We start from the raw sequence: 16,521 nt of genomic DNA on the forward strand, positions 1-16,521 counted from the left end.
TCCAAATGTTGACACCATTGCATACACTACCAAGATTTTGCTGAAGAGACCCAGATAGAGCTGTCTCTTGTGAAACTATGCCGGGGCCTAGCAAACACAGAAGTGGATGCTCACAGTCAGCTATTAGATGGATCACAGGGCTCCCAATGGAGGAGCTAGAGAAAGTAGCCAAGGAGCTAAAGGGATCTGCAACCCTATAGGTGGAACAACATTATGAACTAACCAGTTCCCCGGAGCTCTTGATTCTAGCTGCATATGTATCAAAAGATGGCCTAGTCGGCCATCACTGGAAAGAGAGGCCCATTGGACACGCAAACTTTATATGCCCCAGTACAGGGGAACGCCAGGGCCAAAAAAAAAATGGAATGGGTGGGTAGGGAAGTGGGGGCGAAGGTATGGGGGACTTTTGGGATAGCATTGGAAATGTAATTGAGGAAAATACGTAATAAAAAAAATTTTGAAAAAAAAACAAAGTTCTTAACTATCTCAGCCAGTTTTTTCCTTTGTTACATCTGCCTTTGCAGCCTGACTGGTCCCAATGTGAGATCCTGCTGCCTCAGCTCCCAAGTGCTGAGATTCCAACAAGTGTATCACCAAGGCTGACTTTGCTTTTTTTTTCTTTGTAACTTTTTATTGGTTGTAGTATTTCTTCGCTTTCCAAATTATTGGCTGATCCTTGTCTTGCCTTTCTTTTATTTTTAATTTTTTTTCCATTTTTTATTAGGTATTTAGCTCATTTACATTTTCAATGCTATACCAAAAGTCCCCCATACCCATCCACCCCCAACTCCCCTACCCACCCACTCCCCCTTTTTGGCCCTAGCGTTCACCTGTACTGGGGCATATAAAATTTGCAAGTCCAGTGGGCCTCTCTTTGCAATGATGGCCAACTAGGCCATCTTTTGATACATATGCAGCTAGAGACAAGAGCTCCGGTGTACTGCTTAGTTCATATTGTTGTTCCACCTATAGGGTTGCAGTTTCCTTTAGTTCCTTGGGTGCTTTCTCTAGTTCCTCCATTGGGGACCCTGTGGTCCATTCAATAGCTGATTGTGAGCATCCACTTCTGTGTTTGCTAGGCCCTGGCATAGTCTCACAAGAGCCAGCTATATCTGGGTCCTTTCAGCCAAATCTTGCTAGTGTATGCAATGGTGTCAGCGTTTGGAAGCTGATCATTTGTCTTACCTTTCTTGACTCAATATCTTCTCTCTCTCTCTCTCTCTCTCTCTCTCTCTCTCTCTCTCTCTCTCTCTCTCTTTGAAATGTAGAGAAAAAATTATTGAAGATCTGAAAACAACTCCTACAAGATAGACTTTTCCATAAGACTATAGCTAGATGATACATTGTGTACTAGACACAAATACAAAAACCCTAAAAACCATTTGACCCGTCCAGCAGGTCCAGTTATTCGAGGGTCTCAAAGGGACCTTCTCCTAAGAACCAAATGGGGGGAAGAGAAGGATGGACACCAAGTGCAAGGAACGACACGGAACCAGTCTGATTAGCATCAAGGTGTCACTGTATTCAGCAAGGCTCAAGGCTTAAATGCACAAGCAAAGGGGGAAGTACAAGTACTTCTCAGCAGGAGGGGTGGGGCAGTGGAAATTTTTCTTTTGGCAGCTACACAGGGAAGCAGGAACTTGCTGGTATCAGGGTGTGGTCAGGACATTTGGCGCTGACTTAGGGCTGGAACATTCTGTGGTTGTTCTCGGAACAGTGCTTTGGTGGCCCGCTTTTGACCCCCTTTTCTTCTTGGGGGGGGAGAGGCCCAATTCAGAGATCAGGACAATAGTGTTGTCTTAATAGCTCCCAACAACCATTCTTTAACAATTGATCAGATAAGATGCCTAAGGAACAACAGACATGACTTGCAAAGGATGGGTCCCTTAAGCACCATTTAAAGAAAGAAGAGCCCAGATGGATGAGTGTTCAGTTACATACACTGAAGTGAACCTTTAGCACAGGAATCAGAGCATTTTGTCAGAGAGCATTAACACATATTATAAAAGTGTGCAGTGTCAACGGAACAGAATCACCAGCATTCAAAAGCAACTTTATCAACTAGGCAAACATTATAAGCATGTCTCTCTGTTGTCCATCACTGACACACTGGTGGAAACTTTGAAATGAAAAAAAAAGTAAGGAAAAAAGGAGCAAACATTAAACATAAGATTAAACAGAAAACAAACATCAACTCTGTTATATACTAATGGTCTTCAAAGTACATCATTTGTACAAGAGAAGGACTAAGAGCCAAACTCTTTACAGATATCCAAGCACTAGTTAGCAACCCTCACACAGCTTTCCGATGGTACTCGGGAGGAACCACTTCATAATCACTGGCGCTGAACAAAGTTGCAGAATTCTTCACCAGGTACTTGTGGAAATCATGTAATCATGTATTACAGTTCAGTAATAAAGCAAGGCTTTTCTCATCTAGAGGTGCACAGGCCAACTTTGCTCCAATTCGCACAAATAATCTCAGTGAATGTGTCGCTCCATACACCTGGGACACGGGTGCATCCAGGTGATCTGCAAGAATGTCAGCATACTGTGATCTCCCAGTTTTGTAGAGTAACTTATTGCATCCCACTCGACCGGCAAGAAAGACGCAACAAACTGGAATCTTCTGCGGCAAAAGCTTTATTGCTTACTTCTCAGGAAGACCCCGAACCGGGAAAATGGCGCTGCTTATATAGCCCGCAGCGTGACGTTTCAGCACCTGATGTGGCGTGACAGCTCCTGATTCTTTGCTCACCCATCACCCCACTATTACGCCCCGAGAATGGGCAGTGACTGGGAGTGAGTTCACTCTCGCACCTGTGTACAAGGCTTGTTTACTTGTTAGGCACAGCGGAGGCCAGCGCCATCTTATAATGGCGATTGCTTGCGGCACGCACAGCTCTCCTCAGCGATTGTTGGTGGCACACATGTGATTGCTCGCGGCATGGCTCTCCACATCTCCCCCTTTTTATTTTATTAAAATTTGAGGCTGGTCTAGGCCTGTGTAATTATGCCCATCCGCTGTGGCTCCTATCTTAGGTTGTTCCTCCAATGTCACAGCCTTTCCTGTCATAGGGTAACCCTATCACCACCAGGCACCGTGTCTTAGATTGATCTGTGCATGAGGAAAGTTGCCTGTCCCTGGATACCGCAGTGCTATGTGACAGTAACTACTAAATGACCTAGGGCGAACTCTATAAAAGAGGCCAGCCACCAATGTCAACTAATTTTTGAGCATAGATAGCCAGATTTCAGGGGAGGCCCCTTGCTCGATGGCAGCAAGTGCTTGAGTTATCACAACCTTGTCATTTGTTTGTTGGGTTCTGAGCTTGCAAACCAACCAGAGCATGAACACAAATCCACAGCAGGTGGCAACACCAAATAAACCTACCCCCACCCATTCCTTAAAATAAGAAAATGCAGATGAAATCCAGGAGGAGAGGCCCTCTGTCAATGACAGGTCCACTCGTGTCGAGTTGATCTTTAGAACGGCCGCTCTCAGGGCCTCAAGGGTCTCATCGAATCTTTCAGATCAATTTCCTGCAAGATATAAAGAAAGCTGTCTAGACAGATTAGCTGCATAAGTAAAATTTTCATATTGGACACTGGTAATGCACAGAGCTTCCAGTTTTCTTTCACAACCCAACTGGGCCATCTGGTATAGAACAGATAGGTATCTGTTCCTCTGCCAGGTCAAGGCGCTGATTCAAAATCATCAGCCCTCCCTTTAACTTGGTACTAGCAGAAGTTTGGACAGTGATGGCATCAACCAGATCTGCTGAAAGCTGATTTAATTTTGTGCCTGATTGAACTTTACTAGCCATAGCGTACCCTGCAGCTGTAGCAGCAGCTGCACTGGCTGAAATTGCTATGATCACAGCAACAGTAATGCCAAAATCTCTCTTTTGTCGAAACAGAGATAAGGTGGAGGGTGTTTCCACCGGAACAGAGATCCAATATGGGATCCGTGCCACCATGGCACGGGTGTTCTTTGTTACATCCCAACATTGAGAAATCCAACAAGAATCATTGGAACAGACATCAAATGAATCATTTGAAAGAATAAACAAGAAAGGGAGTAAACACAGACTGGGGTAGATGGATAATTAATCTGGTTTACCAAAGTTTTATTGAACCCATTGATCTCTACACTGGTATTAGTATATCCATAAGAGTCCTGGGAGGCATCATGTATTCCCCAATACTGAACAAATCTTGAGATACCAGTAAAAGAAGCCTTTCCAACTGCTCCTCCCTGGATAAAAATCAAAGGATTGAGTTCTGTACAACTGCCATTGACTCCACAAAGCACCCACTTGTGAAAGGGATGCATTCTAAAGTCCTGTATGAAAAGTCCCTTTTTCATAACAAATTTCTTCTCTGGGTCATCTATCATGTTGGGAGAAAAGGAAAAGTTTTACTCTGATCTGCCCAACGAGTAATGGAGGATTGACAATCAGACCAAGGCAGGATCAGCCCTTCATCTTCCAAGCTACAATGAGGGGCTATTTTTGGTTGGTGGGGACGTTCTTTGTCTGAAAAGTTAGGTGGTAGAAGTGTACCATTAACCCAAATTGCCTCCTGCCAAAAGGTCCGATTTGTAAAGGTTATATCTACATTGGAAGTATCTTGGGTTGTGCTCACCCAACCTCCTTGGTGCTCATTAAACTTCCCCAAAGCTCGGGCTGTGAGGTTGATACAATTTCCTGGTCCATTAATTTGAAAACATAAAGAACCCTGTTCTAGTAAAGAGCGATTTTCTCTTAATGGTGCTCGGGTGGGATCATAGGGTAAATATGGCAAATCCACTGTTTTATTAGTAGTAAAGAATTTTGGAAAAACTATAGCATCATGGCGAACTGGCATTGGTTTAGGGAAAGTCGAGAGAATAGCCCATCTCTGTTCGCCCATTATACTAGGAACCTGAGACAAGTTCAACATTGTCAGGATCAGGAACAGTCCTTGGGAGGTCAGCATCTTCTGCACCATCCTTGATGAATATCCTGTGGGTGAGTCGTTCCGGCAGCCAAAATGGGTTGTCTTCACTCTGTGGAAAAACACAAACAGCTCCCCAGGATCTGATTAAGATAGGATCTGGGCCTTTCCACAGACCAGTTAAAACATCCTTCCATTTGACCATTTATTTTGGTCTATCAGGGTCTGAGCTATGTTGCTCAGCTGCAGAACGTTCCTGCTCGTCGATATTCAAAAAATTAAGTGTAAAGAGCACCATAGATACCGCTACTCTTGGCACTGAGGGCAGAGTCTCATCAACTCCCCCTTTTTGTTTTATAAGACTTGAGTGTGCGGTGGACACGTTCCACAATGCCTTGTCCTTGAGGATTATAAGGAAGGCCAGTCAGGTGAGTGACATCCATTTGATGACAAAATTGTTGAAATTTAGTAGAAGTATATGCTGGCCCACTATCCGTTTTAAGAATTGTGGGCTTGCCCCAAGCACTCCACGCTTCTAGGCAGTGCTGTATAACATGAGAGGCTTTTTCACCTGTTAAAGGTGTAGCAAACATTACACCAGAGCAGGTGTCAATGGAAACATGTAAATACTGATTTCTCCCAAAGGAGGAAATATATGTGTGACATCCATTTGCCAGACCAGTAATGGCCTGATGCCTCGAGGGTTTACCCCTACATGAGGAGTAGGTAAAAATTGACAACTACCTCTGCACATAAGGCAGAGGTGCACTAGGACCCTGAAGCCGACAGTCCGGAGGCCGAGCAGCAAGCTGGCTTTCGCCAGCCACTTTTGGCCTTTTTCTGGACTGAGTAGCTTGCATTTTATCTTGCTGGTAACTTTCTCCCTTATAACGAACTGCTTCCTCCTCCAAGTCCATTTCTTGAGGAGCTAAGTCCTTCATCTGATTCTGAGCTACTAAGAGCTAGTTGCTTAAACTCATCTAGTGGCAGGTAGAGGCTCCTTTCCTTATGTGCCTCTCCAGCTCAATCTCCCTTCTTCTCTCCCTTTCCACCCCTTTTTCTAATCTCTCCCAAGGCATTCTTTCCTTTATATCTCTTTTCCTCGGGCTCAAGGCCCTTGGAAAGGCCTAAATTCTTCAGTGCACTTTGTTTCCTCTCTACTTTTACTTTCTCTCCCCGCTCTACCTCTGATAGACTTTCTTGAATTTCGTCCAGAACGTTCTGCCCCGCTTCTACCATTTGCTGACAATCCTCATCTTAAGCACGATTTCACCAATTTCCACAACGGCATGATTCCTGCTTTAAGTTTGCCATTCTGCTGTTCCCTAACTAGATCTCCTTTCAGTTTGTCCCAAGAGGCGACAGTTAACGACCCTGAGCAAGCATACCATGGTGCCACACGGTCTATCTCCCTGAAAAATCCCTCTAAGGTCTTAGTGGCGATTTTTAGGCCACACTGCTTAAGGACCGAGTGTAAGGCCACTACTATAGAAAGGGAGATTACCATACTGCCGCTGTCCAGTCCTGACCACTACTGAAACTGGTTGCTGTCCAGGCGCTGTCCAGGCCTGACCACGACTAAGAACCAGTCAGCAGTTCCAGTGGTGGAAGCAAAACGAAACCGAAAGGAAAAGTGCAATCGCCGTGCAAACAATCAAAAGGGCTTCTAACTCTGGAGAAATTTCAAGACTGTACGTACCTTGCAGAGCCTTTCATCCCACAGTTCTGGTTCTGCCCCGCGAACGAGGGATCTTCCTTGCACCGGTGTGATGGTATAAAGTTCCCGGGTTCCTCGGCGCCACTTATTGTGTCCCACTCTACCGGCAAGAAAGACGCAACGAACCGGAATCTTCTGCAGCAAAAGCTTTATTGCTTACTTCTCAGGAAGACCCCGAACCGGGAAAATGGCACTGCTTATATAGCCCGCAGCGTGATGTTTCAGCACCTGATATGGTGTGACAGCTCCTGATTCGTTGTTCGCCCATCACCCCACTATTACGCCCCGAGAATGGGCAGTGACTAGGAATGAGTTCACTCTCGCACCTGTGTACAAGGCTCATTTACTAGTTAGGCACAGCGGAGGCCAGCGCCATCTTATAATGGCAATTGCTCGCAGCACGCATGGCTCTCCTCGGCGATTGCTGGTGGCATGCACGCAATTGCTCGAGGCATGGCTCTCCACAGTAACTGAGTACCCAACATTACATTGACGTAGTCCTTTATCCCTGCCACCACCTCATTATCAGCATACTCATTATTTTTTTTCCATTTTTTATTAGGTATTTAGCTCATTTACATTTCCAATGCTATACCAAAAGTCCCCCATAGCCACCCACCCCCACTCCCCTACCCACCCACTCCCCCTTTTTGGCCCTGGCGTTACCCTGTACTGGGGCATATAAAGTTTGCGTGTCCAATGGGCCTCTCTTTCCAGTGATGGCCGACTAGGCCATCTTTTGATACATATGCAGCTAGAGTCAAGAGCTCCTAGGTACTGGTTAGTTCATATTGTTGTTCCACCTATAGGGTTGCAGATCCCTTTAGCTCCTTGGGTACTTTCTCTAGCTCCTCCATTGGGAGACCTGTGATCTTTTGCTGACTGTGAGCATCCACTTCTGTGTTTGCTAGGGCCCAGCATAGTCTCACAAGACACAGCTACATCTGGGTCCTTTCAATAAAATCTTGCTAGTGTATGCAATGGTGTCAGCTTTTGGATGCTGATTATGGGGTGGATCCCTGGATATGGCAGTCTCTACATGGTCCATCCTTTCGTCTCAGCTCCAAACTTTGTCTTTGTAACTCCTTCCATGGGTGTTTTGTTCCCAATTCTAAGGAGGGGCATAGTGTCCACACTTCAGTCTTCATTCTTCTTGAGTTTCATGTGTTTAGCAAATTGTATCTTATATCTTGGGTATCCTAGGATTGGGGCTAATATCCACTTATCAGTGAGTACATATTGTGTGAGTTCCTTTGTGAATGTGTTACCTCACTCAGGATGATGCCCTCCAGGTCCATCCATTAGCCTAAGAATTTCATAAATTCATTCTTTTTAATAGCTGAGTAGTACTCCATTGTGTAGATGTACCACATTTTCTGTATCCATTCCTCTGTTGAGGGGCATCTGGGTTCTTTCAGCTTCTGGCTATTATAAATAAGGCTGCTATGAACATAGTGGAGCATGTGTCCTTCTTACCGGTTGGGACATCTTCTGGATATATGCCCAGGAGAGGTATTGCTGGATCCTCCAGTAGTACTATGTCCACTTTTCTGAGGAACCGCCAGACTGATTTCCAGAGTAGTTGTACAAGCCTGCAATCCCACCAACAATGGAGGAGTGTTCCTCTTTCTCCACATCCACGCCAGCATCTGCTGTCACCTGAATTTTTGATCTTAGCCATTCTGACTGGTGTGAGGTGGAATCTCAGGGTTGTTTTGATTTGCATTTCCTTGATGATTAAGGATGTTGAACATTTTTTCAGGTGCTTCTCTGCCATTCGGTATTCCTCAGGTGAGAATTCTTTGTTCAGTTCTGAGCCCCATTTTTTAATGGGGTTATTTGATTTTCTGAAGTCCACCTTCTTGAGTTCTTTATATATGTTGGATATTAGTCCTCTATCTGATTTAGGATAGGTAAAGATCCTTTCCCAATCTGTTGGTGGTCTTTTTGTCTTGTTGACGGTGTCTTTTGCCTTGCAGAAACTTTGGAGTTTCATTAGGTCCCATTTGTCAATTCTCGATCTTACAGCACAAGCCATTGCTGTTCTGTTCAGGAATTTTTCCCCTGTGCCCATATCTTCAAGGCTTTTCCCCACTTTCTCCTCTATAAGTTTCAGTGTCTCTGGTTTTATGTGAAGTTCCTTGATCCACTTAGATTTGACCTTAGTACAAGGAGATAAGTATGGATCGATTCGCATTCTTCTACATGATAACAACCAGTTGTGCCAGCACCAATTGTTGAAAATGCTGTCTTTCTTCCACTGGATGGTTTTAGCTCCCTTGTCGAAGATCAAGTGACCAAAGGTGTGTGGGTTCATTTCTGAGTCTTCAATTCTATTCCATTGGTCTACTTGTCTGTCTCTATACCAGTACTATGCAGTTTTTATCACAATTGCTCTGTAGTAAAGCTTTAGGTCAGGCATGGTGATTCCACCAGAGGTTCTTTTATCCTTGAGAAGAGTTTTTGCTATCCTAGGTTTTTTGTTATTCCAGATGAATTTGCAAATTGCTCCTTCTAATTCGTTGAAGAATTGAGTTGGAATTTTGATGGGGATTGCATTGAATCTGTAGATTGCTTTGGGCAAGATAGCCATTTTTACAATGTTGATCCTGCCAATCCATGAGCATGAGAGATCTTTCCATCTTCTGACATCTTCTTTAATTTCTTTCTTCAGAGACTTGAAGTTTTTATCATACAGATCTTTCACTTCCTTAGTTAGAGTCACGCCAAGATATTTTATATTTTTTGTGACTATTGAGAAGGGTGTTGTTTCCCTAATTTCTTTCTCAGCCTATTTATTCTTTGTGTAGAGAAAGGCCATTGACTTGTTTGAGTTTATTTTATATCCAGCTACTTCACCGAAGCTGTTTATCAGGTTTAGGAGTTCTCTGGTGAAATTTTTAGGGTCACTTATATATACTATCATATCATCTGCAAAAAGTGATATTTTGACTTTCTCTTTTCCAATTTGTATCCCCTTGATCTCCTTTTGTTGTCGAAATGCTCTGGCTAATACTTCAAGTACTATGTTGAAAAGGTAGGGAGAAAGTGGGCAGCCTTGTCTAGTCCCTGATTTTAGTGGGATTGCTTCCAGCTTCTCTCCATTTACTTTGATGTTGGCTACTGGTTTGCTGTAGATTTCTTTTATCATGTTTAGGTATGGGCCTTGAATTCCTGATCTTTCCAAAACTTTTATCATGAATGGGTGTTAGATCTTGTCGAATGCTTTTTCCCCATCTAACGAGATGATCATGTGGTTTTTGTCTTTGAGTTTGTTTATATAATGGATTACATTGATGGATTTCCGTATATTAAACCATCCCTGCATCCCTGGAATAAAACCTACTTGGTCAGGATGGATGACTGCTTCAATGTGTTCTTGGATTTGGTTAGCGAGAATTTTATTGAGGATTTTTGCATCGATATTCATAAGAGAAATTGGTCTGAAATTCTCTATCTTTGTTGGATCTTTCTGTGGTTTAGGTATCAGAGTAATAGTGGCTTCATAAAATGAGTTGGGTAGAGTACCTTCTACTTCTATTTTGTGAAATAGTTTGTGCAGAACTGGAATTAGATCTTCTTTGAAGGTCTGATAGAACTCTGCACTAAATCCGTCTGGTCCTGGGCTTTTTTTGGCTGGGAGACTATTAATGACTGCTTCTATTTCTTTTGGGGATATGGGACTGTTTAGATGGTCAACTTGATCCTGATTCAACTTTGGTACCTGGTATCTGTCTAGAAATTTGTCCATTTCCTCCAGGTTTTCCAGTTTTGTTGAGTATAGCCTTTTGTAGAAGGATCTGATGGTGTTTTGGATTTCTTCAGGATCTGTTGTTATGTCTCCCTTTTCATTTCTGATTTTGTTAATTAGGATGTTGTCCCTGTGCCCTCTAGTGGGTCTAGCTAAGGGTTTATCTATCTTGTTGATTTTCTCAAAGAAGCAACTCCTCGTTTTGTTAATTCTTTGAATAGTTTGTCTTGTTTCCACTTGGTTGATTTCACCCCTGAGTTTGATTATTTCCTGCCGTTTACTCCTCTTGGGTGAATTTGCTTCCTTTTTTTCTAGAGCTTTTAGATGTGTTGTCAAGATGCTAGTATGTACTCTCTCCCGTTTCTTCTTGGAGGCACTCAGAGCTATGAGTTTCCCTCTTAGAAATGCTTTCATTGTGTCCCATACGTTTGGGTACATTGTGGCTTCATTTTCATTAAACTCTTAAAAAATCTTTAATTTCTTACTTTATTCCTTCCTTGACCAAGGTATCATTGAGAAGAGTGTTGTTCATTTTCCACGTGAATGTTGGCTTTCCATTATTTATGTTGTTATTGAAGATCAGTCTTAGGCCATGGTGGTCTGATAGGATACATGGGATGATTTCAATATTTTTGTATCTGTTGAGGCCTGTTTTGTGACCAATTATATGGTCAATTTTGGAGAAGATCCCGTGAGGTGCTGAGAAGAAGGTATATCCTTTTGTTTTAGGATAAAATGTTCTGTAGATATCTGTCAGGTTCATTTGTTTCATAACTTCTGTTAGTTTCACTGTGTCCCTGTTTATTTTCTGTTTCCATGATCTGACCATTGATGAAAGTGGTGTGTTGAAGTCTCCCACTATTATTGTGTGAGGTGCAATGTGTGCTTTGAGCTTTACTAAAGTGTCTTTAATGAATGTGGCTGCCCTTGCATTTGGAGCGTAGATATTCAGAATTGAGAGTTCCTCTTGGAGGATTTTACCTTTGATGAGTATGAAGTGTCCCTCCTTGTCTTTTTTGATAACTTTGGGTTGGAAGTCGATTTTATCCGATATTAGAATGGCTACTCCAGCTTGTTTCTTCAGACCATTTGCTTGGAAAATTGTTTTCCAGCCTTTCACTCTGAGGTAGTGTCTGTCTTTTTCCCTGAGATGGGTTTCCTGTAAGCAGCAGAATGTTGGGTCCTGTTTGTGTAGCCAGTCTGTTAGTCTATGTCTTTTTATTGGGGAATTGAGTCCATTGATATTAAGAGATATTAAGGAAAAGTAATTGTTGCTTCCTTTTATTTTTGTTGTTAGAGTTGGCATTCTGTTCTTGTGGCTGTTTTCTTTTTGGTTTGTTGAGGGATTACTTTCTTGCTTGTTCTAGGGCATGATTTCCGTCCTTGTATTGGTTCTTTTCTGTTATTATCCTTTGAAGGGCTGGATTCGTGGAAAGATATTGTGTGAATTTGGTTTTGTCGTAGAATACTTTGTTTTCTCCATCTATGGTAATTGAGAGTTTGGCCGGGTATAGTAGCCTGGGCTGGCATTTGTGTTCTCTTAGTGTCTGTATAACATCTGTCCAGGCTCTTCTGGCTTTCATAGTCTCTGGTGAAAAGTCTGGTGTAATTCTGATAGGCCTTTCTTTATATGTTACTTGACCTTTCTCCCTTACTGCTTTTAATATTCTCTCTTTATTTAGTGCATTTGTTGTTCTGATTATTATGTGTCGGGAGGAATTTCTTTTCTGGTCCAGTCTATTTGGAGTTCTGTAGACTTCTTGTATGATCATGGGCATCTCTTTCTTTATGTTTGGGAAGTTTTCTTCTATTATTTTGTTGAATATATTTGTTGGCCCTTTAAGTTGAAAATCTTCATTCTCATCAATTCCTATTATCCGTAGGTTTGGTCTTCTCATTGTGTCCTGGATTTCCTGGATGTTTTGAGTTAGGATCCTTTTGCATTTTGTAGTTTCTTTGACTGTTGTGTCGATGTTCTCTATGGAATCTTCTGCACCTGAGATTCTCTCTTCCATTTCTTGTATTCTGTTGCTGATGCTCACATCTATGGTTCCAGATCTCTTTCCTAGGGTTTCTATCACCAGCGTTGCCTCGCTTTGGGTTTTCTTTATTATATCTACTTCCCTTTTTAGTTCTAGTATGGTTTTGTTCATTTCCATCACCTGTTTGGATGTGTTTTCCTGTTTTTCTTTAAGGGCCTGTAACTCTTTAGCAGTGCTCTCCTGTAATTCTTTAAGTGACTTATGAAAGTCCTTCTCGATGTCCTCTATCATCATCATGAGAAATGTTTTTAAATCTGGGTTTAGATTTTCGGTTGTGTTGGGGTGCCCAGGACTAGGTGGGGTGGGAGTGCTGCGTTCTGATGATGGTGAGTGGTCTTGATTTCTGTTAGTAGGATTCTTACGTTTGCCTTTTGCCATCTGGTAATCTCTGAAGCTAACTGTTATAGTTGTCTCTGTTAAGAGCTTGTTCTTCAGGTGACTCTGTTAGCCTCTATAAGCAGACCTGGGAGGGTAGCTCTCTCCTTAGTTTCAGTGGGCAGAGTATTCTCTGCAGGCAAGCTCTCTTCTTGCAGGGAAGGTACCCAGATATCTGGTGTTTGAACCGGACTCCTGGCAGAAGTTGTGTTCCACTCACTAGAGGTCTTAGGATCCCGTGTGGAATCCTGTGTGGGCCCTTGCGGGTGTCAGGCGACTCCGCTGTCATGGTACCCCAGTGCTCGAGTGGAGTGGAATGGGCTTGTGCCCCAGGTCAGGCCCGGGTAGTTGCCTCCCTATTTACCGCAGTCTCAGGATCCGCGCGATTGGATTGGGGCAGGCGCTGTGTTCCACTCACCAGAGGTCTTAAGATCCCGTGGGAAATCCTGTGTGGGCCCTTGTGCATGTCGTGCGACTCTGCTGGCAAGGTACCCCGGGGCTCGAGTCCAGCATACTCATTATTATCTGTATTTCCTCAAGACTTGTTATAATTTCCTCAAGACTCCAAAATGGAATCAACATTCCTCTTGGCTGAAAGATTAAAAAGGCTGCTTTTGTTTTGGAGTCAAGTCCCAGTCATCCACAGGCCAGGGTTCAGGAATCTTCACTTTAACTTCAACTGTGTTCATGAATGTTTCTTCATTTACAATGGTGGGATCTACCCAGGCTCCCTTCCTCCTAGGATGCTGAGGTGTCTCACTGGTACTGCCACCATATCTGTTTCCAGGTGTTTTCTGCTTGTTCATTTTTGTTTTCACTTCAACATTTTCCTGTTTCAGGCTGGATGTCTTCTTCCCTGGAGCAGCCCCTCTCTTCTTGCCCTCTGCATATTGAAGTTCTCGCTGTTTCGGCAAATTGGTGTCCACGAATTTGAGTACTCTGCTTTCTGGCACCCATTCATCCCAATTTCTATCCCAACCACTGTAATGGATAAAGTGCTTTACTTGTTTGTCCTTTACACACTTTGCTTCATAAAGAAGGGGCCCACGAAAGGAGAGCACTTGCTCTTCCTCCTGGAATTTAGGCTTCAGGTCCAGTGCCATGGACTGGGCCTAGTCGGCCCCACTCAATCTGTGGGAATCAGGGGTTCTGGCAGATGGGAATAGAGTTGGCGGGAATTGACAGACAGACACAGATACAAGAGAGTGTGCATCTGAATGTAATTTATCAAATCGAGCATCAAACTTTTGTACAGAAGAAAACAGGGAAGATAGGTGACAATGAGGTTATTGGATTCTTACATAAAACAGAGGAATGCAAACACTGAAGGACTGGCAGGAACCAACTGGGATAAAATTCAATGTTAACAACTGGGATTCAAAAGCAGCTCCACCTAAGGTCCACTTAATCTTAGAAGCCAGGGACAAGGGCTTAGTTCCTATTCTAGTCTATTGTATAGTCCACCTTCCCCCTAGGCCATTGTAAATACTTGTGTATGGGTGTAACTCAGCTATCTATATTTCTAAGTATCTATTCTGGTTCCTCTTTAGGTCACAAACTTCCTTCTTCCTAGATAATGGTAAATTTCTGTGTAGGGCAGTGACTTAGCTATCCATGCCCAGGGTCAGATCAAGGACTGCCTAGAATCTAACTTAGCTATATGTCAAAATATCAATCCTTAGGAGCACTTATAATAAAGCAATATTAAGGGAAAGTACACAGATCCATTTACCAACTAAAGCAAGGACATTGGAACATTCTTTATACAGGATGTCACGATTCCAGGAGACTAAGTTTCCGTGAACTTTTCCCCTCAGGACAGCACCCAGGTTTTCAGGACCTGCCGTGCTTGTCACTACTGGAGTGGATGTAGCAGTCCAGCTTGGGCACCATTTAAAAGTGATTCGCCATCTCCTCCTTCTCCCACCACTCCCAACAACCTCAGTATCTTTTCTTGAAGGAGGAAGAGCTTCAAATCAAACTGCAGTGCTCTGTCTCAGTCAGACTCGGGTGGAACACTCAGCCTTCGCCGCCATGAGCCTGTGCAGCTAGCAATCCACATACTTGCAAAATAAAATGACGGTCTGGGAGAAAGGTGCTCGGTTCCATTTCAGAAGGAAAAGAAAAGCAAGAAAGGGGTGGGTGGTCCCAGCGCAGAACGCTGTCACTATGGCTTTGCTGTGCTCCATTCACTCACTGCCCTCAACAGGACCCTGACAGAAGCCAGGTCCACATCTCCTACTTCCTTCCTCTGAGTGAGGCTTCTGCTGCTCTGCACCATTGCTTCCTTGCTTTCCTTAGAGTTTGTCTTCCAAGTGTGAGTCCCCACAAGCTGCACTTCAACTCTATTTGGGTCTACCCTTCTTGAAATGCAACTGTAAGATATGTAAATTTTTTTTCAGTTTTGAATGAGAGATTTTTGTCACACTCACAGGAAGCAAAAGTAAAAGAATGAATATAGCTGAACAGATGGCTCGGTGGTTAAGGGCACTGGTTGCTCTTCCAGAGATGTTGAGTTCAATTCCCAGCAACCACATGGTGGCTCACAATCATCTATAACAGGATACTAGGCCCTCTTCTGGTTTGTCTGGAGACAGCTATAGTATACTCATATACACAAAATAAATAAATATTAAAAAAAAAAGAACAAATAAGTCAAGCCGAGATGATTGTTCTCTGGATAAGACTCTGGATTCCTGACCCAACACAAGCAGTGTTGCACCAGGAGACAAACAAGGTAACCTTGCCAGTAATCATTTGCCTTCTAGCTGTTTACAGGGCGCAATGTTTTTAATAGCCTGGGTTGTTTGTTGTTCTCTTTTCTTTCTGCGACAGGGCCAGTGAGCTAGTCTGCTCCAGAACAAGGGACACTTGGAGAATGTATGAAATAAAACCTACTTGATTGTTCTCAGATGGCCTTCTTGTCCAGTGTGGAATTATACAACCATTTCACATATCAAAAGATGCTGCCTGAATCAGTTGCAATGGTCTGCTCTTCCAGATATAAACAGCGAGCATGTGGGATGAAGTTCTGGAAGGTACAAAAGCAAAATGCTGTATGGCACAGACCTGTTTAAGCACTAAATAAAACCCACAGGGTGTCTTAACTGGTTGTTCTAAAGGCTTTCGTTAAAACTACATATTCTAATTAACACCTGCTGCTCCTAAAAGATATGATGTATGCTGCTGATTTTCTAAGAAAAGTTCCTATGTAATCCCTTCTATTCGATGGAAAGACTAAACTTCTAGAGCCAGAGGTTAAAGAGTTTGTATATCAGACACAGTACCTGAGTATCACTTTTTTTTTCATTCTCAATGTCTTGTTTATTGTGAATTCCTAAGCAGAACTAATGTGGGGGAAGCAATAAACCAGACTGCTTACTTCCTTTTTAAAGGGGAAAAAATATCCCACCCTTGATATTGTTCCACAAGGCCTAGTGGACTCTGTCTTTAACATGCCCCTTTGCCCCAGCTCTGTTTCTCAGATTGGAAAATCTGAGCAGACCTAATTCACTGACTGACTCTTTCTTCTTCCTATTCATTTCTGTTGTTGCATTCCTCTGCAGAAGTTTATGTGTTTAGATAAGAGTCTTCAACTCAAAGATTCCTCTTTGGTCACTAGTTTTGATTTCTAGAGGAATCCTTTAAGAGTGATGAACTAGAGAGGAGAGACGAGAGCTCCTATCCTAACAAAGCTT

General features: G+C 43.1%; 1 pseudogene; it reads right to left on the bottom strand.

Annotated features, from left to right (window-relative positions):
• Positions 1–2,293: 2,293 nt before the first annotated feature.
• On the bottom strand, positions 2,294–13,965 carry Gm38840 (annotated as a pseudogene).
• Positions 13,966–16,521: the final 2,556 nt, after the last annotated feature.

Source organism: Mus musculus, chromosome 6 (genome assembly GCF_000001635.26).
Source record: "Mus musculus strain C57BL/6J chromosome 6, GRCm38.p6 C57BL/6J".
NCBI classification, from domain to species: domain Eukaryota; kingdom Metazoa; phylum Chordata; class Mammalia; order Rodentia; family Muridae; genus Mus; species Mus musculus.